The 20116-nt window shown below is 44.0% G+C and overlaps 1 protein-coding gene across 1 annotated transcript in view; it reads right to left on the bottom strand.

The window, feature by feature from the left end:
• LOC146809286 (G protein-activated inward rectifier potassium channel 4-like) overlaps window positions 1–4993 on the bottom strand; it is a 435254-nt gene extending 430261 nt beyond the window's left edge. The window contains exon 1 of the mRNA XM_085616094.1: window positions 4906–4993. The gene's annotated coding sequence lies outside the window, so the exon portion shown is untranslated. The remainder of the gene's footprint in view (window positions 1–4905) is intronic.
• Between the last annotated feature and the right edge of the window lie 15123 nt (window positions 4994–20116).

Below are 20116 nucleotides of genomic sequence, written 5' to 3'. Positions count from 1 at the left end.
CATCTGATGGGGTTTGTAATTGAGTTACAGCTCCCATTGGAATTATGAGACAAGAGAGAGCAATACAGGTCCATTTACAATCTGATGAACTATCCAGGTGAACACCTGGAACAAATGGAACCGTGCTGCGGAATTCGATGTGAATTATAGATTCCTGAGATAACTGCTCAATTGTCCCCAGCGTCCACCTCATAATGCGCTGGATATCCCCACAGCCTGAGTATTGTGTCATCTCCATTACTGATACCTCTCGGGGTAAGGAATTAGCCCCGGGCACTGGTAACAAGTGCCTTATTATTCTAGTCACAGGTACTCAGCAGCACCTCCCACTGAAAAATTGGCTATAGGACCTAATTTCGAGATGGCTGAAACTGTGAGAGTTAACAAGGAGTCTGGTATGAACGATTCCTGACAGTATCTCGGCAACAATTTCGAGCCATAGGGAGATGCAGTCCCCAAAATGAGGAATAACCTGCAAGACCTGGATTTACCGGGTCAAACAGCAGGTTTTTCATAGTATCCGAGCTTTTCCCACCTGCTCATAGCAGGTCCATTGCAACCTCTGTTTTTATAGCACACATTTCCATACCCGCTAAAAATGGGCTGGCCTCCCCAGGTTTAGTAAGCCCAGCTACAAGAAGACCACACCCCTCAAAACGACCCACTGTGGTATGCCACTTTACTCCTCCTTTTATCTCAAGCAGCCATACACACTAAGGCTCTCATTACCAGAGGCCTTGAATCATCAGCGTCTTTCCCTCCCTGGCATCACCATTACTCAGAACCAATAATTGCAGGAGAGGAGGGAGGGGCAACTGGAATTGTCGAATTTTTGGGGCATACCATGCAGGCATCATCATTTATTCTGCTCATTCGTGCAGGTTTTCGACCTGGAGAGTTCACCCGTTTGTAGCTGGTGAAATGAGGTAGCAAACGCTCTCATCCAGTGATCCCTGCCGCCCACTCCTGCTGTTCTGTAACCTCCAGACTACCTTCAGTACTTCTAGGCACACGGCTCGTGTTCATTTGCTTCTCAGAGAGCCTTGCCATGCTTATACTTTCCAGAACACGAACCCAGGCCCCGTGCTTCCCAAAAGTCAGCCTGTTCCTCCACTTTCTTGACATCGCCCTGGTCTCCTTCGTGGTGTGCACCTCACACAGCCTGCGATACCCCCGGACTCCACGGGATCAGACACCGTCTCCCCCGCTCAGGCTCTCCGAGCCGTGAACCTTCGGAGCATCTGCCGTAACCTGCAGGACCGCAGCATTCCCGGCAGCTGGAACATGACGGCTCTCTGTGCTCCGCTCCAGACCGGCCATCTCAGTGTGCCCTTCACGAGCAGAACTCCGCCGCCAAATCCAAGCGCAACCCCTGTCATCTCTGGTCCTCCGCCGCAGCCAGAGCGCGTGTTCGCCTCTCAGGGCATGTCCTGCACCCCTGAAGGCTGCTGCAGCGAGTACCGAAGGGAGCATCTCCGCGGCACCACTGGACGCCACACCCAGACGCCCCCCGTGTGCATGCACCTCATCTGAGACTCTAGCCTTGGAACCAGAGCACCCGGTGACTGTCCTGACAGCTCCACGTCTGCCGAGAGCGCCTTCAACCCTAGACGCCTCTTCTGGAAACACTCGTGGTGCACCCCAGAACTTCGACATGCCCAGCACCCCACATTATGCTTACCCTCGCCGAACCCATATTCTACCTCGGCTTTTACTGCACTTTTACGATCACCATCTTCATCATCACTGGAAACTATGCAGGTCCAGAGCAGTCCCCTGGCATTACAGCGCGTGCCATTGTGCTCGTTCACTTACCCCGAAAGCTTGTGCCTGGTTGAACTCCACCTCTTCTGGTCGTACCATCACCCCTGGACCTGCTTTAGGGAGTTCTCTCTCCAGACTAGCTTCCCTCATGACACACCAGCGCACGTGCACCTGTCCACAGCTGTGATACGTCATCAGAACAGGCACACTGGTCTTCGGTATAGAATGTGTCCACTTGTGATGCGTCTCCGGGGCATGACGAAGACCTGCCCTCCGTCTGGAGCGCCTTCCCCTCTCTCCGGCCCTCTACTCAGGACCTCTCCCCCTTCACCACAGCATGCGCGGTGGTCTGCAGCTTTGAACATCTCCCCTGGTGACACGCATCCAGGTCTGTACAGATTAGTTCTCGCTTCACAATAGTTCCACTTGTGGCACACCTTGGAACAAAATCTCACTTGCCTTGACCTTAGATTGTCTCATCTCATGCTCTACCTCCAGCGTCGTCACACTGGACCTCAGTTGTGAATACCTCACATCGTCATCCACCTCCAGAGCGGTCCTCGGTGTAAACTAGATCACCCCGTGGCACACCTCCAGGGCATGCTCACCCGAGCACAGTTTGCCCAAGAACTGCCCTCGTGATACACCCCCACAGCATGCACCATGGGCCACCGTTTAGAAGATCTAACTTCGTGATACACTCTACAAGATGCACAGGGGTCCTCCGTTTAGAAACCGCCCTCGTGGTACACACGGACCCTCTTCCACACGTGTGTGATGCAGTCCCACGGCATGCACACCCATTTTCTGCTGTGAATATTTCCTTCGCGATGCACTACCAGAGCATGCTCACTCGTCCTCACTTTAGAATTGTCTTACTCGTGATAACGCCCTATAGCATGCACGCGGATTCACCTCATGATATACCGACAGACCATGCACTCGTCCTCAGGTTGGAGTTTTGCCCCCTCCCCCCCCCCCCCCCCCTCCCCTTAAGTTCTTGCAGTGGAACTGCAGCCGGTCCGAGAGGGGCTGGAACTCTCCTTTTTTTAAAATTAAACTGCAGCGCTCTAACAATCCGGAGCACTGCTCCCCCACCCCCACCAGTGAGGCACCCCCTCGCCGTCATGCAAAGCAGTGTACATTTCAAGGAATATCAGACCTTGTTGTACAACTCCAGAGCTTGCACATGTGTGATCGTTCTGGAACGCCCCCCTCATCATAAACCTCCAGGGCAGCACCATGCACACTGGTCTTCAGTTTGCAATATCTCACTCATCTCGTGGTACAGCACGCACGGTTTACACAATATCTTCCTGCTTCGCACCTTCCAGACTGACTCTACTTTCAGAATACGCCCTCTGTTATAGGCTTCCAGTTCAAGTCGCCGGCCCCCCGCTCTCAAAACACGTCCTCTAGCTGTGAACTCCCACACCCTGCACCCAGTCCTCAACCCCCACACCGTCCCCTCAAGTTAAACATTTCCATAGTGTGTGCTCGGTACTCCGCTCTCACACGGTCTCCTCTGGATGTATTGTACACTTCCACACCATGCTCCCGGTACTCATTCTCACACGGTCTCCTCTGGTTAAACACTTCCACAGTGTGCTCCCGGCACTCACTCTCACAGGGTCTCCTCTGGATGTATTGTACACTTCCACACCATCCTCCCGGTACTCATTCTTACACGGTCTCCTCTGGTTAAACACTTCCACAGTGTGCTCCCGGCACTCACTCTCACAGGGTCTCCTCTGGATGTATTGAATACTTCCACACCATCCTCCCGGTACTCATTCTTACACGGTCTCCTCTGGTTAAACACTTCCACACCATGCTCCCGGTACTCACTCTCACACTGTCTCCTCTGGATGTTCTGTACATTTCCACAGCCTTAACCCGGTATTCACTCTCACAAGGTCTCCTCTTGTTAAACACCCATCTCCTCTGATTGTACTGTGCACTTCTACACTGTGCTCCCGGTACTCACTCTCCCACTATCCCCTCTGGGTGTATTGTACACTTCCACACTGCTCCCGGTACTGGCTCTCACACTGTCTCCTCTGGATGTATTGTACACTTCCACACCATGCTCCCGGTACTCACTCTCACACTGTCTCCTCTGCATGTATTTTCTACAGCCTGCTCCCGGTACCCACTCTCACACTGTCTCCTCTGGATGTATTGTACACTTCCACACCATGCTCCCGGTACTCACTCTCACACTGTCTCCTCTGGATGTATTTTCTACAGCCTGCTCCCGGTACCCACTCTCACACTGTCTCCTCTGGATGTACTGTACATTTCCACAGCCTTAACCCGGTACTCACTCTCACAAGGTCTCCTCTGGTTAAACACCCATCTCCTCTGATTGTACTGTGCACTTCCACCCTGTGCTCCCGGTACTCACTCTCCCACTATACCCCCTGGCTGTAGTGTACACTTCCACCCTGTGCTCCCGGTACTGGCGCTCACACGGTCTCCTCTGGATGTATTTTCTATAGCCTGCTGCCGGTACTCACCCTCACACTGTTTCCTCTGGGTGTAGTGTACACTTTCACACCATGCTCCCGGTACTCAGTCTCACACTGTTTCCTCTGGATGTATTGTACACTTCCACACCATGCTCCCGGTACTCGCTCTCACACTGTCTCCTCTGGATGTAATGTACATTTCCACAGCATTAACCCGGTACTCACTCTCACAAGGTCTCCTCTGGTTAAACACCCATCTCCTCTGATTATACTGTGCACTTCCACCCTGTGCTCCCGGTACTCACTCTCCCACTATACCCCCTGGCTGTAGTGTACACTTCCACCCTGTGCTCCCGGTACTGGCGCTCACACTGTCTCCTCTGGATGTATTTTCTACAGCCTGCTGCCGGTACTCACCCTCACAATGTTTCCTCTGGATGTATTGTACACTTTCACACCATGCTCCCGGTACTCAGTCTCACACTGTCTTCTCTGGATGTATTGTACACTTCCACACTGTGCTCCCGGTACTCGCTCTCACACTGTCTCCTCTGGTTAAACACTTCCACAGCAGTCACCCTAGTTCTGCCCGCCCCCCTTTTAATTCTATACAGAGCACATGCCACACAGACAGTCGTGATCCCACCTTCCACCCACCCCGGGTACCTGCCTCCTCGCAGAGCCCCGCTCTCCTCGGACAGGATCAGGCGGCATTCAGCATCCAGCGTGCACCACAGTCCTCACCGGCAAAGACTGAGACCCCCGCCCTCCTCTGACAGACCAGAGCCCTCCCCTTCTCGAGTCGTACACGCGCCAGAACCCTCCTCCAAAACACGCCGAGACCTCCTTCCTCCTTGCTCACACGACGAGCGCTCTCCCTCCAGCGCGCGCGGAGCCCGCCTCCGAGGAGCACTGTGCACCTAAGGTGCGTGCAGTCAGCTTCCTCTCCCAGCCGGGCTCACACCGGAGCGTCTCGATGATGCTTCACGCAGTTCAGTGCAACAGACCAGGGAAATAAGGGGAGGGGGAGACGAGGAAACACACAGAGGGTCTGAAGGTACAGAGAGAGGGCACCGGAGGAGAAAGCAGGCGATGGAGGGGGGAGAGCGCAACCCAACGAAGGAAAAGTTCCACAAGAAGAAATGGAGGGTGATCTGGCGGTGAAGGGAGAGAGAACACCGAGGGATGGGAGGCTGCAAGCAAGTGGGAGGCTTAGACGAGGGCAGGAAGGAGATAAAGCACAGGTGAATAACACGACTGAGAGACAAGAGCAAGTACAGAGAAACCAGACGAGGAGGAGAAGGCGCATTGGACAAATAATGGGAGAGGGAAGAGCAGGGGAGGGGTAGGTGACCGGAGGTGGAACAGTCAAATAACAGAAACAGAAAGAGGAAGGAATAAAATGTGGGGATGAAGGGAAAAATGAGTGCTTGACGGAAAGTGAGTGGGCGATAGGAATAATAACAGAAACAAGCACTGGCAAAGGCAATCTGGCTGGCCTTTCACATAGCTACAGGCCTCTCAAGTAATTAGTAGATGTCCTTTTCGAGTCATCAAAAACAGTGTAAAGTCTTTTGCAAGACTGGAGCCCTTCAGAACTTTAATAGATGTCGCTCTGAAGTCATAAGCAACTGCTTAAGAAGCCTGTCACAAAGCTGCAATAACTCACTTTGGGGCATATTATCAAGCACGCCGTTAAAATTATCGCCGCTTTAGCGGCAGAAAACTGCCGCTAAAGCGGCGATAATGGGCTTGATAATATGCCGCAGAGAATTCCAATAGAAGCCCATGTTGACATCAGAACATGGACTTCTATTGGAATTCTCAAGGGCATATTATCAAGCCCATTATCGCCACTTTACCGGCAGTTTTCTGCCGCAAAAGCGGCGATAATTTTAACGCAGTTTCTTGATAATATGCCCCTTTGTTACTAAATGTCCCTGATGAATAAGAAGCAACTGCTTAAAATGTCCTTCACACGTAGAGGGTGTGTGGCTTCAACATAAAAAGGTACATGTTAACTTTCGTTGTTCAAATATTTTTTGATTTTGATCATATATGAACAACACCATACAAAAAAGGGCATCGGAAAAAGGTATACATATGTTATAATTTGCTAACTAGTAAACTATCAAATAGTTGTTTAATATTTTAATATCGGCTAAAAAATTCTTTAGTACCATGAATATACTGTGATAAAGAAAAGTAAAGGAAGAAAAGAATAATACAAAAGGAAAAGAAGAAAAAAGAATAAAAGATAGAAAATAAAAAATAAATAAATCCTTTAATAGAATTAAATATTACAAGTTATTATGACTCTATACGAATTTGAGTAGAACCACTTAGCAGTATTAAGAATAGTTAAACAATTATTCATTTACTCAACAGATTAGATACAGTCATGGGTGTAAAGCTATATATTTATTAATTGGTTTCCAAAATAAATGATAATTAGAAGTGTTATGAATAACACCTGTAAGGGATAAATTAGCTCCTCTTCTGGAAAAAATTATCCATGCACACCAGGTATGTACTGACAGTAATGAAGCATTTTTCCTATTAGAAGTATTAGACTCCAACACAGCTGAAATTCAAAAATCAAAAAGCTTGCCTTCAAGATCTGTCAATTTTGTTGTAATAATGACTGATTTACAAACTATTAAAGTATAAGACAATGTATCAGTAATATTCAATATTTTCTTTACTATATTCCAAACATCATTCCAAAACTTACTAATGTTTGGACTGTCAAAGACCTTATGTTTTAACAGTCCTTCTTGTTGAGAGCACTTCCAACATACACAAGAATTCAGTAATTTAGCTTTAAATAACCTAAAAGGAGTCCATAAGCAATTGAATAAAATGAATGTATTTGTTTGATATATAGAAACGGGCAACCATCCTGAGATGCTATTCAGCCAGATTTTCCACGAAATATCGAAGGATAATACAATATCTAATTCTTTATTATAAAAAAAAGTTAGGAAAATATTATCATTTGTACTTCCATTCAATTTCTTATAAAAGGGAGATCCAGCATGGGAGGAGAAGGCCAGGGTTTTTATGTATACAGCCAAATCAGATGTCGCATTCTGGGGAAAATTGTTATGGAAAGAGTCTAGTATTGTTATTGAATTACACAATAGATCATATTTATAACTATCTGTAGATTTTAGTTTGAACAATTGTTGTTGTTCCTAAAAAGATAAAAAAGTATTGTCAGGGTATATATCTTTCAAGTAAAAAATCCCAGCTTTATTCCAGGTATTCCAAAAATGTTGTGGAATTATTTAACTTAAGTCAAGGATTATACCATAATGATGAGTGTAATGTAAATGCCATTGTGTATTGAAAAATTGAAACAAGATCATTTAATATCAATTTTGTAGATTTCACAATAGTTGATTTCCGGAGCAAACTTGTTGAATTAGACATGGTGACTAACGCCAGCAACTGATATAGGGCAACCAAGCTTTGTTCAATACTAAGGCAAGTAGGAGTGTTATTAGGTGTCACAGTTTAAAACCATAATGTACTTTGCTTTAAAATGAAAGCATTATGATACTTTACAACATCAGGTAAACCTAAACCACAATTGTTCTTGACAACCTTCAATTTCTTATACCTTATACAAGGAGGTTTGTAATTCCAAATAAATCTGGTAGTAATGCTATCAAGTTTTTTATAGAATTTAAAAGGAAGCTGTATGGGCATCATGGATAGAAAGTAAAAGATTTTCGGAGCAATAACCATTTTAATAGAATTTATCTTCTGTCACCAGGTTAAATGGAGTGCAGACCATTTTTTGAAAATTTTCTCTGATACATTCTAAAATACATTCACAGTTTAATGTAATCGATTGTTTTATATTATGTGAAAATAATATACCCAGGTATTTGATTTTGTCAGCGGTCCAAATTATATCTTTGTTGGGAACCATAACTGGTAAACAATGAACATTTAAGGGGAAAAAAAATCTGTTTTTTAGTATTTAGTGAGTATCTTGAAAATTGAGAATAAGCGTTAATTAAATTTAATAATGAAGGAATTGACGAAGCCAGATTACCAATATAGAGAAGCATGTCATCAGCGTATGCAGAAGTTGTAATAGGAATGATGTTAATAGTAATAGTAACACTTTCAATCTCTTTGGAATTTCTAATTGCAAATATCAAAGGTTCTATTGCAAGTAAGAAAAGTAAAGGTGATATCGGGCATCCTTGCCTAGTACCTCTGTAAAGTAAAAATGTATCAGACCTTCGACCATTAATAAAAAGTTGAGCAGACGGACCCGAATATAAAGCTGAAATCATACGAATAAATGAGGAACCCATTTTAAATGCAGCCTATGTATGAAAGAGATATTGGCAATGTACTTTGTCAAAAGCCTTTTCTGCTTCTAAGGCTAGAATGCCAACAGGTTGAGTTAATGATGCACCACTTTCAATTGCATGGAGTGATAATCTTACATTGTTTATTGACTGTCTGTTTTTCATGAAACCTGATTGATCAATATGCACAATGAACTGCAAAACTGTAGCTAATCTTGTTGCCAGGATCTTTGCGAAAAGTTTACAATCCTGATGAATTAAGGAAATAGGATGATAGTTTGAAATCATTGAGGGGTCTTTATCTGGTTTTGGAAGGACTATAATTAAAGCTTCTTTAAAAGACCCTGACGTGGTTCCTGTAGGACTAAAATGAGTAAATAATTTAAATAAATATGTTGTAACAGGAGAGTTGCAAATTCTTTATGAAACTCTGCAGGAATACCATCCGGGCCTGGAGATTTACGCAACTTGAGTGATTTAATATCTGAGAGTACTTCATCAATAGAAATTGGCATATCCAAATTATCTCTAACTGTTTGAGAAATTTGAGATAAAAATGTATCAATAAGTGATAAATCACTTGTAGGAGGTTTATTATATAACTCTGAATAATACTTCATAAATTCATTCACTATTGCTGTATGAGATATCGCTGTTTGTCCATCTGATTTGTGGATAGCACCAATTTGAGTTTTATCTTTCTTAATACGCAAATAGTTTGTTAAAAATCTTCCAGATCTATTAGCATTAAAATAGAGTTTACCTTTTGAATTTGAGATTTGTATGCGTGCTCTTGCACTTATTATAGTTTTCAGTTCATAGCGAAGTTTTTGCAAGTGTATTTTGTATTTAATGTCACTGGATGTAATAAAAAGACATTCATATTGAGCTATTTGTTTGTCTAATTCGTTAATTTGTGTGTTAAATGTCTTATTTGTATGGGCCATAATGGAAATTTTAACCCCCTAATGTATGCCTTAAAGGCATCCCATCTGTTTATAATTGATGAAGAACCTTCGGGATTTAACATAAAATATTCATGAATTGATTATAGAATTTTGGGTTTGTTGTCGTTATTAAGAACAATATTTGTGTTCATGGGCCGTCTTCCTCGAAATTGTTGAGATACTGTAGGATGTAAAATGCATGAAACAAGCGCATGATCCAAAATATCAATATGTGAGATAGTGGGTTTAGAAATAGAGGGAACTAAATGATGGGATATTAGTAAAAAACGTAATGTAGATTATGAATTATGAGGATTGGAAAAAAAGTGAATTGTTTGTCCGTTGGATGATGTAAACGTCAGATTTGCACAAATTTAGTTGATTCCAAAAAAGGTTTAAGAACATAAAAGCTTTGGTAGGACAATATTTGATTTGAGAACATCTATCTAATAAAGGATCATTTATAAGATTGAAGTTACCTCCAATAATAAGTGAAACATTACCCAATTTTAAGACTTCTGACGTAAAAAGATACCAAAACTCAGGGTTATCCTTCGTGGGCGGTATATATTAATCAAGTGCAGAACTGTGTCATCAATTTTAATTTTATCTATGAGAAAAAGACCATTAGAATCGGAATACTTATGTAATATTTGAAGATTGAATTTTTTTGAAAATAACATAGCAACTCCATTTTTCTTATTGAGAGCAGGTGTGAAAACAATATTACCCACCCACTTTTTCTTCATATATGTTTGAATAATGTCATCAACATGAGTTTCCTGTGATAAACAAATATCCGCCTTATGTTTAGCCAGATGATCCAAAACTTTAGTACGCTTAACCAGATGTCGTAACCCTTTAACATTAAAAGACACACATTTAATGCCATGAATATTAGACATCATTGAAAGAAATTAAGTTGAGAAGAAAATAAAGAATTGAAGAAATGACCAAATATACGTAGTTCTGTAGAAAAGAAGGAAAATAAATGAAAAAAAACCATATCAACTTATAACAAATACAACATATAGACAGAAATATAATTCTTGAATCGCACACACGCATTCAAGAATAACCACTCAAAACGTGCCCAGTAAAGAAATACATCAATTTAGGCTAACTATAGATGCTTAATAATCTAGTAATTCAAGTAAAATTTTCGTTTGTTTCCATGGAGAGCGGCGAGTGTTGGTCTAAGTATAGACAAAGGTCATCTGGGCGTTGAAAGGACCTCAAGAAGCCATCTTTTCATATTCATATAGTTGACGGGTCAAAAAGTCCATATTTTAATCAATATCTTCTCAATCTTGGATGAAGATCAGAAAATTCTTTACAGATTTTTACTGTTTCCTTAGCAAAGTCTTGATGAATAAAAATGATATTACCTTTGAACATTAAAGATGGAATTTCTCTTGACGCTTTCTATATTAATACAAGATGGTGATGATGCAACACCATCAATATCATTTGACGAGGTTTAGTTTGATTTGGGCTTCTATGTGAAGGAATTCTATGAGCTTTGTCGATCTCAAATGTTTCCATAAATTTTAGTCTTAACAGGCCAGGCAATAGGTTATCTAAATACTTTCTGCAGTCATTACCTTCCACATCTTCAGGCAAATGGAAAATTCTTAAATTGTACTGCCGATTACGATTTTCCAAATCACGCAATAATTTATTCATTGGTTCTATTTTCGCTGCAACAGGAACAAGAGCATCTAATTTTGTTTTGTTGTCTTGAATTTTAATTTTATTGTCAGAAACTTTTATTGAAATGCATGCCATATTTTTTACACAAATTCTTCAATTCTGATGCAATAGTATCTGTGTTAGTACAAATAGCCTGCATTTCATCAAACAAATCAGTTAAGGAAGGCTCAGAAGAGTCTAAAATTTTAGACTTGACCGGTGGAGGTGTTTTTTTTAAAGGTTTTTTAAGAACCAAAGGAGTATTCTTACCCTCCATAATAACAAGTTAATTATTTGAGGCAGTAATCTGTTCAAATTATAATTTACAAGCCCTTAGAAATAATGCAGTATAATATAGCACTGTGCAGCAGCTAAAACCAGCTGTGGGAGTATCCAGGCCACAGCCGCGCCATTTCCTGCCTGTTGTTCCGCCCTCCTGACAGAGAAAATACATGTGTAGAAGTATTGCAGAAAGGAGCTTCCTCACATTTCACCTTCAACGTCCACCAAAACCAGACAAAAATGCCTCCAAAGGGTCTCAACGATGTCAGAAGAATCCAGGTACCATCATTAGCATGAAAAAAGCCCTATTGGCTATAAACCTCGGCGAAAAACGGGCCGAAATCACAGAGCTTACTCTGTGGCGACCATCTTGGATTGCGCGCTAGCGTGACTGATGCAGTACATGTCAACTTTTGCTGCTCTAATAAAATGTGCTTGATTTCAATACTGTAAGTAAACATGGTGAAGTGAGTCCTATCGTATTGTTGGGAAATTGTTCCTTTTGAATGACACTATATTTATGTCACAATATAATTGCCAATCCCTTATGCTATGAGCTGTGGTAAGAAGAAGCAAAACGCAAGCCAATAAATAAAGATACTTGGTGAAGAGTGAATGTGGATGTGTGTGTATATATATATATACATAACTTGCCAGTAGGTAGTTATAGTTAGGACCTATTTTCCAGAGGATTAGCTTGTTTTGATTTGCCAAAAACCTTGGCGCCGATTGACAAATCGCCACAAATGTTTCAAAACGTATATTTTAGTCGGTTTAGCTGTTGTGTTGAAAGTTGTGGGGTGATTCATCAAGTGGGGGGGCTAAGAAAAAGGGGGGTCCCAAAATGTGTTTTCCCCATGCATTTTCCAATAGGGATTTTAAACACAACTACAGCCTGAACTGCTAAACGGAATTACACCACATTTGGCAGAAAGCTAGATTTTGGTCCTGAAAGCATGCTTTGTTGATGTAAATCCATTGAGTAGTTTTTGAGATATTGAAGGTAAACAAATATAGATATGTAGGGACGCGTATCCTCCACGGATCCTCGCGGGTCAATCCTCGGGTCATCGTGCCAAAGAAATGATCTGATTGCATAGGACAACAGGAGTGATGACTTTGGGGTAGTTGACCCCCCAGACCTTTAGCATTTCAGGGGACTCCATTCCCCATCCATCATAGTGCATGGAGGCGCAGCTGCGTGTGGTGTTTCTGAGGGGGTGGGGCCTCCCCAAAATGCACTAAAAAGCGCTTGCGCGAGCCCGCAGCATGGGACTACAGGAGAGGCGACTTTGGAGTAGTTGACCCCTCCAGAACGTCAATGTTTCAGTGGACTCCATTCCCTATTTATCCAAGGGCCAGGAGGTGCAGCTGCGGCGTGGTAAATCTGAGAGGGCGGTGCCTCCCCAACGTGTGCTGAAAAGCGCTTGTGCAAGCCACAGCGTGGGAAGCACATGGGCTGCACCCGGCCGAAGCTTTGGCCAAGGGTGGACTCGTCTGCGCCAGTCCGTGACTGGTTTAGGCTGGGCTGGACCACCTCTTTAGCCCCCAGCTCTAGCACACTCTGAACCTCTTGGGTGAGTCAAATTAAAATCTTTCATTTCTATTGTTTTCCAACCTTTCAGTGAATGAAACTGTACCCAACCCTGCGGTTAATGCTCAACAATTAATTTGTTCTGCACCCAATTTACCCTCAGTGAGGCCCACATAGAGAAGCGCAAGTGTGTGGGAGGGGCTTCTGACACACCACCTCCTCTCAAAATTACCTCAATTGATTTGATGTTCGAAAGAGCAGTTGTGGTTTTTGCTACAGAAATTCAGTTGACAGAGAAGACTTTCCTTGGGAGCTGGGGAGTCTGTGCACCAAATGCCCGGATCGCTTGTCGCAACCGGAGCAACACTACCCCCGAAGCTTATCTTAGCTCGCAGAACTATGTTTTTGTCCACAAAGACAGCAATGTAGAATATGTGACTACCGGTAAGAATACCCCATATTAATTGCAACAAGTTGCCAAAAGAGTCAGGAGGCCTGTTAGAAATAAACAGTCTAGTTGTGGAATCCCTTCTGTTCTCTCTTCTCCTCTACCTGTGTGCGTTAGCACCACTACTAATATTTTGGGATCTATTTGCATTGCCAAACCGAGCTGGGCGGCTGATCTGATGGAAGTGCTTGTTGACAGGGTTTAAGAGATATTAAGGGAAGAACTTTCCTCTGTTCTAGCTAGACTGGCAGTGATTGAACTATCACTCAGAGTCTCAATTTAACCTGTGGCACCATCTCAACATCCCACTGAAAGAGGAGATTCAGTGTCTACCATACCTAATTGGCATACCAGGCCTGACATAGTGGGTAACACCAGTGGGAGCATTACGGTCCGCCACTATCTCAATGACTAGTACCAGTGACTCGGCAAAGGTTGCATTGGGCTGCAAGGGTAATTCATTCTGATCCTAGGCAAATCCACCCCCAAGGGGGGAGTTTAGGGTGCCATGGAGCTGGAGCTTTTGTTCAAGAAACTAGGGACCTCCCTGACATCGGCCTGCAGCTTGCCCCTCTGTGACTGTGCTGACTGGAGTTCGGGGCTGTGTGAAGGGCAGAAGAAAACCCAAACAGAACTGGGCAACAAGTGTTTAAATTGGCTGGGGAAAAACAAGAAATTCCCTGCATCATCGGTGGATAATATCCTCTTCACGTGAAGGGCGAGGTGGATTGGGAAGGGATAAAAAGATTGACCCTGGAATTGTGTCATCATCAATTTTAAAGACCCTGCAGCAGTTTATAAATTGCTTTTTGGTGTTGTGCTTTCCTGAGAGGGGGAATCGAGTATTGATTTACTCTCTGTGAGATAATTTTACGAACCCCCACCAGGCGCGGCTCCAGGCCTCACCCCCTCTTTGCCACGCCACCATACCCACCCTTGTGCATGTCTTTTTTAGTTTTATATAGTGCAAACTAGACTTGAAGGTATCAGAGTGCTTTACATGAGCAACTGTTGCATTACAGACACACATTCATTTGTTTTGTTAGGCACAGAGAGATTAAGTGATTTTTCCCAGAATCACAGGATGTTGAGCGTCTCTGCCGGGACTCGAACTCGGTTCCCCAGCTCCAAGGTCGACTGCTCTAGCCATAAGGCCACATCCTCTCCCCATTTTATTATGAGTTTTCTCATTTGGATGGTCTTTTCAATGTACCAGTATAAAACAGGTATGGGATCCTGGTCTCAGTCAAAAATACACTCACACAGCTTCTCAGTCAACCATAGAAGCCCTCAGAGTCACTTACATACCATTACAACTACTGAGAAAATCACACACACATATACAACTAGTCACACATCAACTTGATTAGCCATACAGGTACACTTAAACCAACTCACTCCGTAAAACAGCTACTGACACAGCCAGTAACCCAACTGTACAGCTACTCACAATAACTCACACACAAATGCAGACACACACATCCCACTCACAGCACTTATGTGGTACTTTGAAATTTGGGACCGCGTGGGAGACAGGGCTCTACCCCTGTCTATCCCGGTATTAGCGAACCGCGAATGGTCAATGCGGTATGTACAAGTGCTTTATGTAACGTTTCATTGATAAATGCACTATGTATACGATGTTATACATTGACTACGTGGGTTCCATCTTAGAGCGGTGGCCATCTTATGGTTGCCCTCACATAGGCTACATATCATGAAGCAAATACGGGCCTTTAGAGCACATGTGCCTTCCTTTGACTTCTCTGTGACCTGGGCAGCTTGGCTCCGCTGCCCCAGGTCCGTCCGGTCTCACGAGCTCCCCGTCCTTCGGCCACCTGTGATTAGCATCAAGGTTTGACACACCATAAAGCCTTTTCATCCCACGCGAGCCTCCAGCTAATCTCTTTCACACCTGACTCTTCCTGTTTTATGGCTTGTTTTCCAAACAGGAGATGCCCGTGTTTATTGGGGCCTGTTGATATCTGATGTGGGATCTGAGCCTCGCTGGGTAAATAATTGTGGGCTGGCTTAACTGGAATGTGGGATGGTCATCATGACTCTGCCTTTTCGTTTGTAAAAGATACATGTAGATGACCGTATCATAAAACAAGGAATGTGTGCCTGAAGCATGATATTTTGTATTGAAGGAGAAGCCCGTTTCTGTAACTTTAAGCAGTCTCCTGAGAACATACACGCTGTTGTACTTTTAGAAAACCTGTAATTGGTCTGCAGCCAATAAACTGATCTTTGACTTCACCCAGAAGACTCTGTGTTTCTGTAGGTCTGAAACAGGAAAGAACCCGAAGTCTTAGGGTGTGTTCCCCTGCACCGCTGGGCTTAAAATTCCCAGTACTTCAGTTGGCGCCCAACGTGGGGCGATTTCAGCGGTACCAGTCCAAGCCAGAGGTTCGTGAGGAGCTTCGTGTGGAAATTCTGGAGGAAGGCCGCCACTTCATCGACCCCTGCATGTCGACGTGGTCCGAAAGTCTTTTCTGCGAGGTTCTCCGCGTCCCGACGGCTACGAAGGACTGCTGCCCTGATTAATCGCCCTGTTTTGGACCCTTGACGATTTTGGTAGAGCGAAACAATCGAGAGAGTCTTCTGGTGAGGCCATCGATCATCGATATTCAGTTAAGTATAAGTGGAGCGTCTCCCAGTTTGTTTGGTATCCTTCGGGATTTTTGGTATCCTTCGGGATCATTTCGATTTGGAGCTTGCAAGCGCCAAAGCCAGAGGACTCGTGTATTCACGAGACTATCGTAATCGATAATCCTTTGACGTTTGAAACTAGACTAGTGAGCGAAGATGCCTGGTTCTAGTGTATTTGGTAATTGGTTTTGTTTGAGTTGTAGAAGGGATTTCCAGTTAGAGGATTAATGTCCGGTTCCTCCAATTGGAACTCCAACCTATGAGCTTTATGTAAAGCATGGCGTGGGCCCCATTGCATATAATGAAGTATGGATCCGCTACACCAGAAAGGACGGTGTTTTAAAATGGCCCCAAAATGGTAGTTTCGATACAGATATCTTAGATAATTTGGAAGTTAAATTGTTTAAAAAGAAAGCCCGGCCGGCGATGTTTGATTCTTTCCGCCTATGGCGAAAGGAAGCCAAACAGAAGGAAATTAAGCTAGCGAAAAGGAATAAGAGAGAAGGAGGTATGTATGTAATGCAAGCAGCTGTGCAATTTAAAGATAATGAGGAGGAACAAATGAATGAACAGCTACATAGACAGCGCAAACTAGGGATCGATAAATGTTACCCTGTTTTGTCACCCCTTGTGCAAGATGAGACAAAAGAGAAAGAGAAAGATTCCCTAATGTCCCATTTGTTAAGTTCGCCACCCCCGTATGCGCAGAATGCCATGGCACCTCCACAGCTTGTAAATGCGCAGCCTCCAGTTAATATGCCGCAAGCCTTCCCACAGCCGCCAGCTCCTCCTCAGCTGGCTCCTACCCCTGCAGTGCAGCCCTCTCAAGGGCCGCCAGTTTTGTTACCTGTTGCCCCCGCGCTCTCTGCGACCTTGCCTAACACATCAGCTGCCTCCCCTGGGGCTCCTTCTTGCACTACCCCGGTACCTGTATCTGACTCCGTTTTTCTTCCCTCTGTCTATCCCCCTGTTTTCGCCTCAACTTCTCCTTCAGCACGACAACGTCTAGCTAATGTGGTTACTAGTTTAATGTCGCCTCTCTTTGGGTCATCTAGTGCAACTCCTGGTTTGCAACGTAAGCAATTGCGTAGTCAGCTGCCTGGTCCTGACGAGAAAGATGTGTTAGATCATCTGGCACGTAGGTGGATTGGTTTCCCTTCACTCTATGATGTGGAATCAGTTGTTAACGTTTTTCACCAATGGGATGCCCCAACACAGACCTATGTCTTTGACAAAATGTGCGAATTCCTCTGTGAGGAATTGGAAGATAATGGTTCAAACCCAAACCCACAGGAATTGTGTCGAGTACGATTTGATTTTGGAACAGGTACAATTGTGGGTCCCAATGTAGATAAAGCAGTCGCGACTTTACTGTCCTTCAGAAATGGCGATTGTCAGCAATCATTGTTCGAACAGGAACTCCCTGTGGGGAAGAAGGTAAAAGCGCGCCAATATCCGATGCGTGAGGTTCCTCCAGTGTGGAGACCTGCTGATCTAAATGCTAATCCAGCTGTCCCAGCTCATTTTCAGCGTGTTTGGGTACATGTCCCATGGAAGCGTTCCGAGGTGTTAGCGCTTAAGCAGACATTGCCTGACCCCCGTAAAAACCCTACAGGATATTATAAGGAGTTATCACAAACTGCAGAATCGTGTGTAATGAATCTGGCTGACATAGATATGTTGTTTGGGAATGTGGTTCCACAGCCTTTATGGGGATCCATTCGTAATGTAGATCACGCTGCAGAATTGGGTAACACATGGGCTAATATTATTGCTGCAGACGCTAGCCAAGTTGGCGGCGCGAAGCCTGACCCTTTGGTAGCAGAACTCCCTGGTAGAATTATTACCTACATGAAAACTTTAATGCCCGCGATGCGCGTAAATTGGGATAAACTGTCCGCATGTAAGCAGAAGAAAGATGAGACAGTGTCCGATTTCTTTACAAGGTTTGAAGAAACGTTTATTGACCACAGTGGTCAAGACATGAGTACTGAAGGTGGCCAACGGTTATTTGTGGATAAATTTGTGCAGAATCTACTTCCCGAGTTGTGTAAGAAATTAAAGGATTCAGAAAGTTCTTGGGCTGTTTCCTCTTCAGCGCAAATACTGGCTACTGCACAGTATTATGAAAATAGAGATAAAGACGAGAAAGATAGAACAGATAAGAAAACGAAAGAACTGAAAACAAAGGTCCTCTTACAGCAGGCTTATCCGCCACGTGGAGGACAGAATAATTATAGACAAACCCAAGGTATCTATCAGCAGCCCCAACAGTTCCAGAATAATCAGCAAATGAATGGGTATTATCAACCACGTATCCCTGTAGGTCCCAATCAATGTTCATATTGCAGAGAGGAAGGTCATTTCAAGTATAGTTGTCCTAAATTAATGCAGCGTACTAGTAATGCATATGGCGCAAGAGGTAGAGGTGGTCAACAAGCTCCTAGAGGTAGAGGGCGTGGAAATGTTCCCCAGAACGCGTGTCCTCTTCCGCCTCAAAATACCATAAATAGCTTTGATCAGCAAGCCAATGCAACCGGTAATACAGCTCAGTACTATAATAATGATTATTATGCAGAAGACGACAATGTGGAAGGTAATGATTACTAGGACAGCCGTAGACAGAGAGAGGGAGTTGTTTCAGTGCCAGTGGACCAGAGCGGACCATATATTAAAGTGACTACAGCGGGTGTAACAGAGCCCTTTCTGCTGGACACTGGTGCTGCAAAGAGTTCAATCATGCATTCAAAACTCCCTGGCGCGCCTTTGTCTGGCGAAAGAATGTTTCAGTAGGTTTTTCTGGCGCACCAGTTAGGAACCTGATTTCTAGTCCTATGTCACTTTCTGTTGGACCTTGTGAGCTAAAAGCACCCCTCATTCTAACAACAGGTTGTGGTGAAAATCTGCTAGGATTAGATTTGCTAAAAAGATTGCATGCGACGCTATATTGTTCTCCCTCAGGAGTACAACTTACATTAGGTAAGAAAGTGATTTCCCCGATGTATTTGTCTAAGAATGCAATGCCGCCTGAATTTTCATCCCTGCCGGATGTCCTTTGGCCTACTGTTCCCAATGATGTGGGTCTCCTGGAAATACCGCCATATGTGGTCACTTTAAAAGCCAATGTCAGATTGCCACGCATTCCCCAGTATAAGATCTCCAATGAAGGTCAGAAAGCGTTGTTAGCAATTGTCAGCGATTTGATTAAAAAGGGTGTAATTGAAGAAACAAGAGGCAACGTTTGCAATAGTCCTGTTTTACCTGTCTTAAAACGAACGGACCCTTCACAGCCACCTGTTTACAGATTTGTGATTGATCTTAGAGAGGTTAATAAGATTGTTGTGCCACAGTTTCCAGTTGTCCCTGATATAACTGCCTTGTTAACCATGATTCCAGCCTCCGCTGCATGGTTCTCAGTGATCGATTTAAAGAATGCTTTCTTTAGCATCCCAATTGCAGAGGAGAGCAGAGACATTTTTGGCTTCAGTTTAGGAGGTTGAAGCTTCCGCTTTAAACGCGCTCCCCAGGGCTACTGTGAGAGTCCATCAATATACAGTCAGGCTTTGAAAGCGCAGCTTGATGCACTGGTTTTACCTAGTGGCGCTATCCTCATTCAGTACGTTGACGATTTGCTAATCGCCGCGGATACTGAAAAGATTTGCAAAAACGCTACATTGTCATTATTGCGCCATTTGTCTGCCTTCCATCACAAAGTGTCTCTCTCAAAACTGCAATATTGTCGACAAGAAGTGACCTACTTAGGTCATATCTTATCGAAGGAGGGAAGGAAACTGACCCCAGAAAGAATTCAAGCCATTGCACAGTTGCGTGTGCCTAGAACACAGAGAGAAGTGCGTGCTTTCTTGGGCATTACTTCATACTGTAGGCATTCGATTCCCAATCTTTCCTTGCTGGCAAAACCTTTGTTAGCATTAACATGTAAAGACACACCGAATCCTATCCCATGGTCTGCAGAGTGTCAGAAAAGTTTTTGG

Source organism: Triturus cristatus, chromosome 7, assembly GCF_964204655.1.
Source record: "Triturus cristatus chromosome 7, aTriCri1.1, whole genome shotgun sequence".
NCBI lineage: Eukaryota > Metazoa > Chordata > Amphibia > Caudata > Salamandridae > Triturus > Triturus cristatus.
Note: the sequence above shows the minus strand (reverse complement) of the source record. Positions and strands in the feature narration are given on the sequence as shown.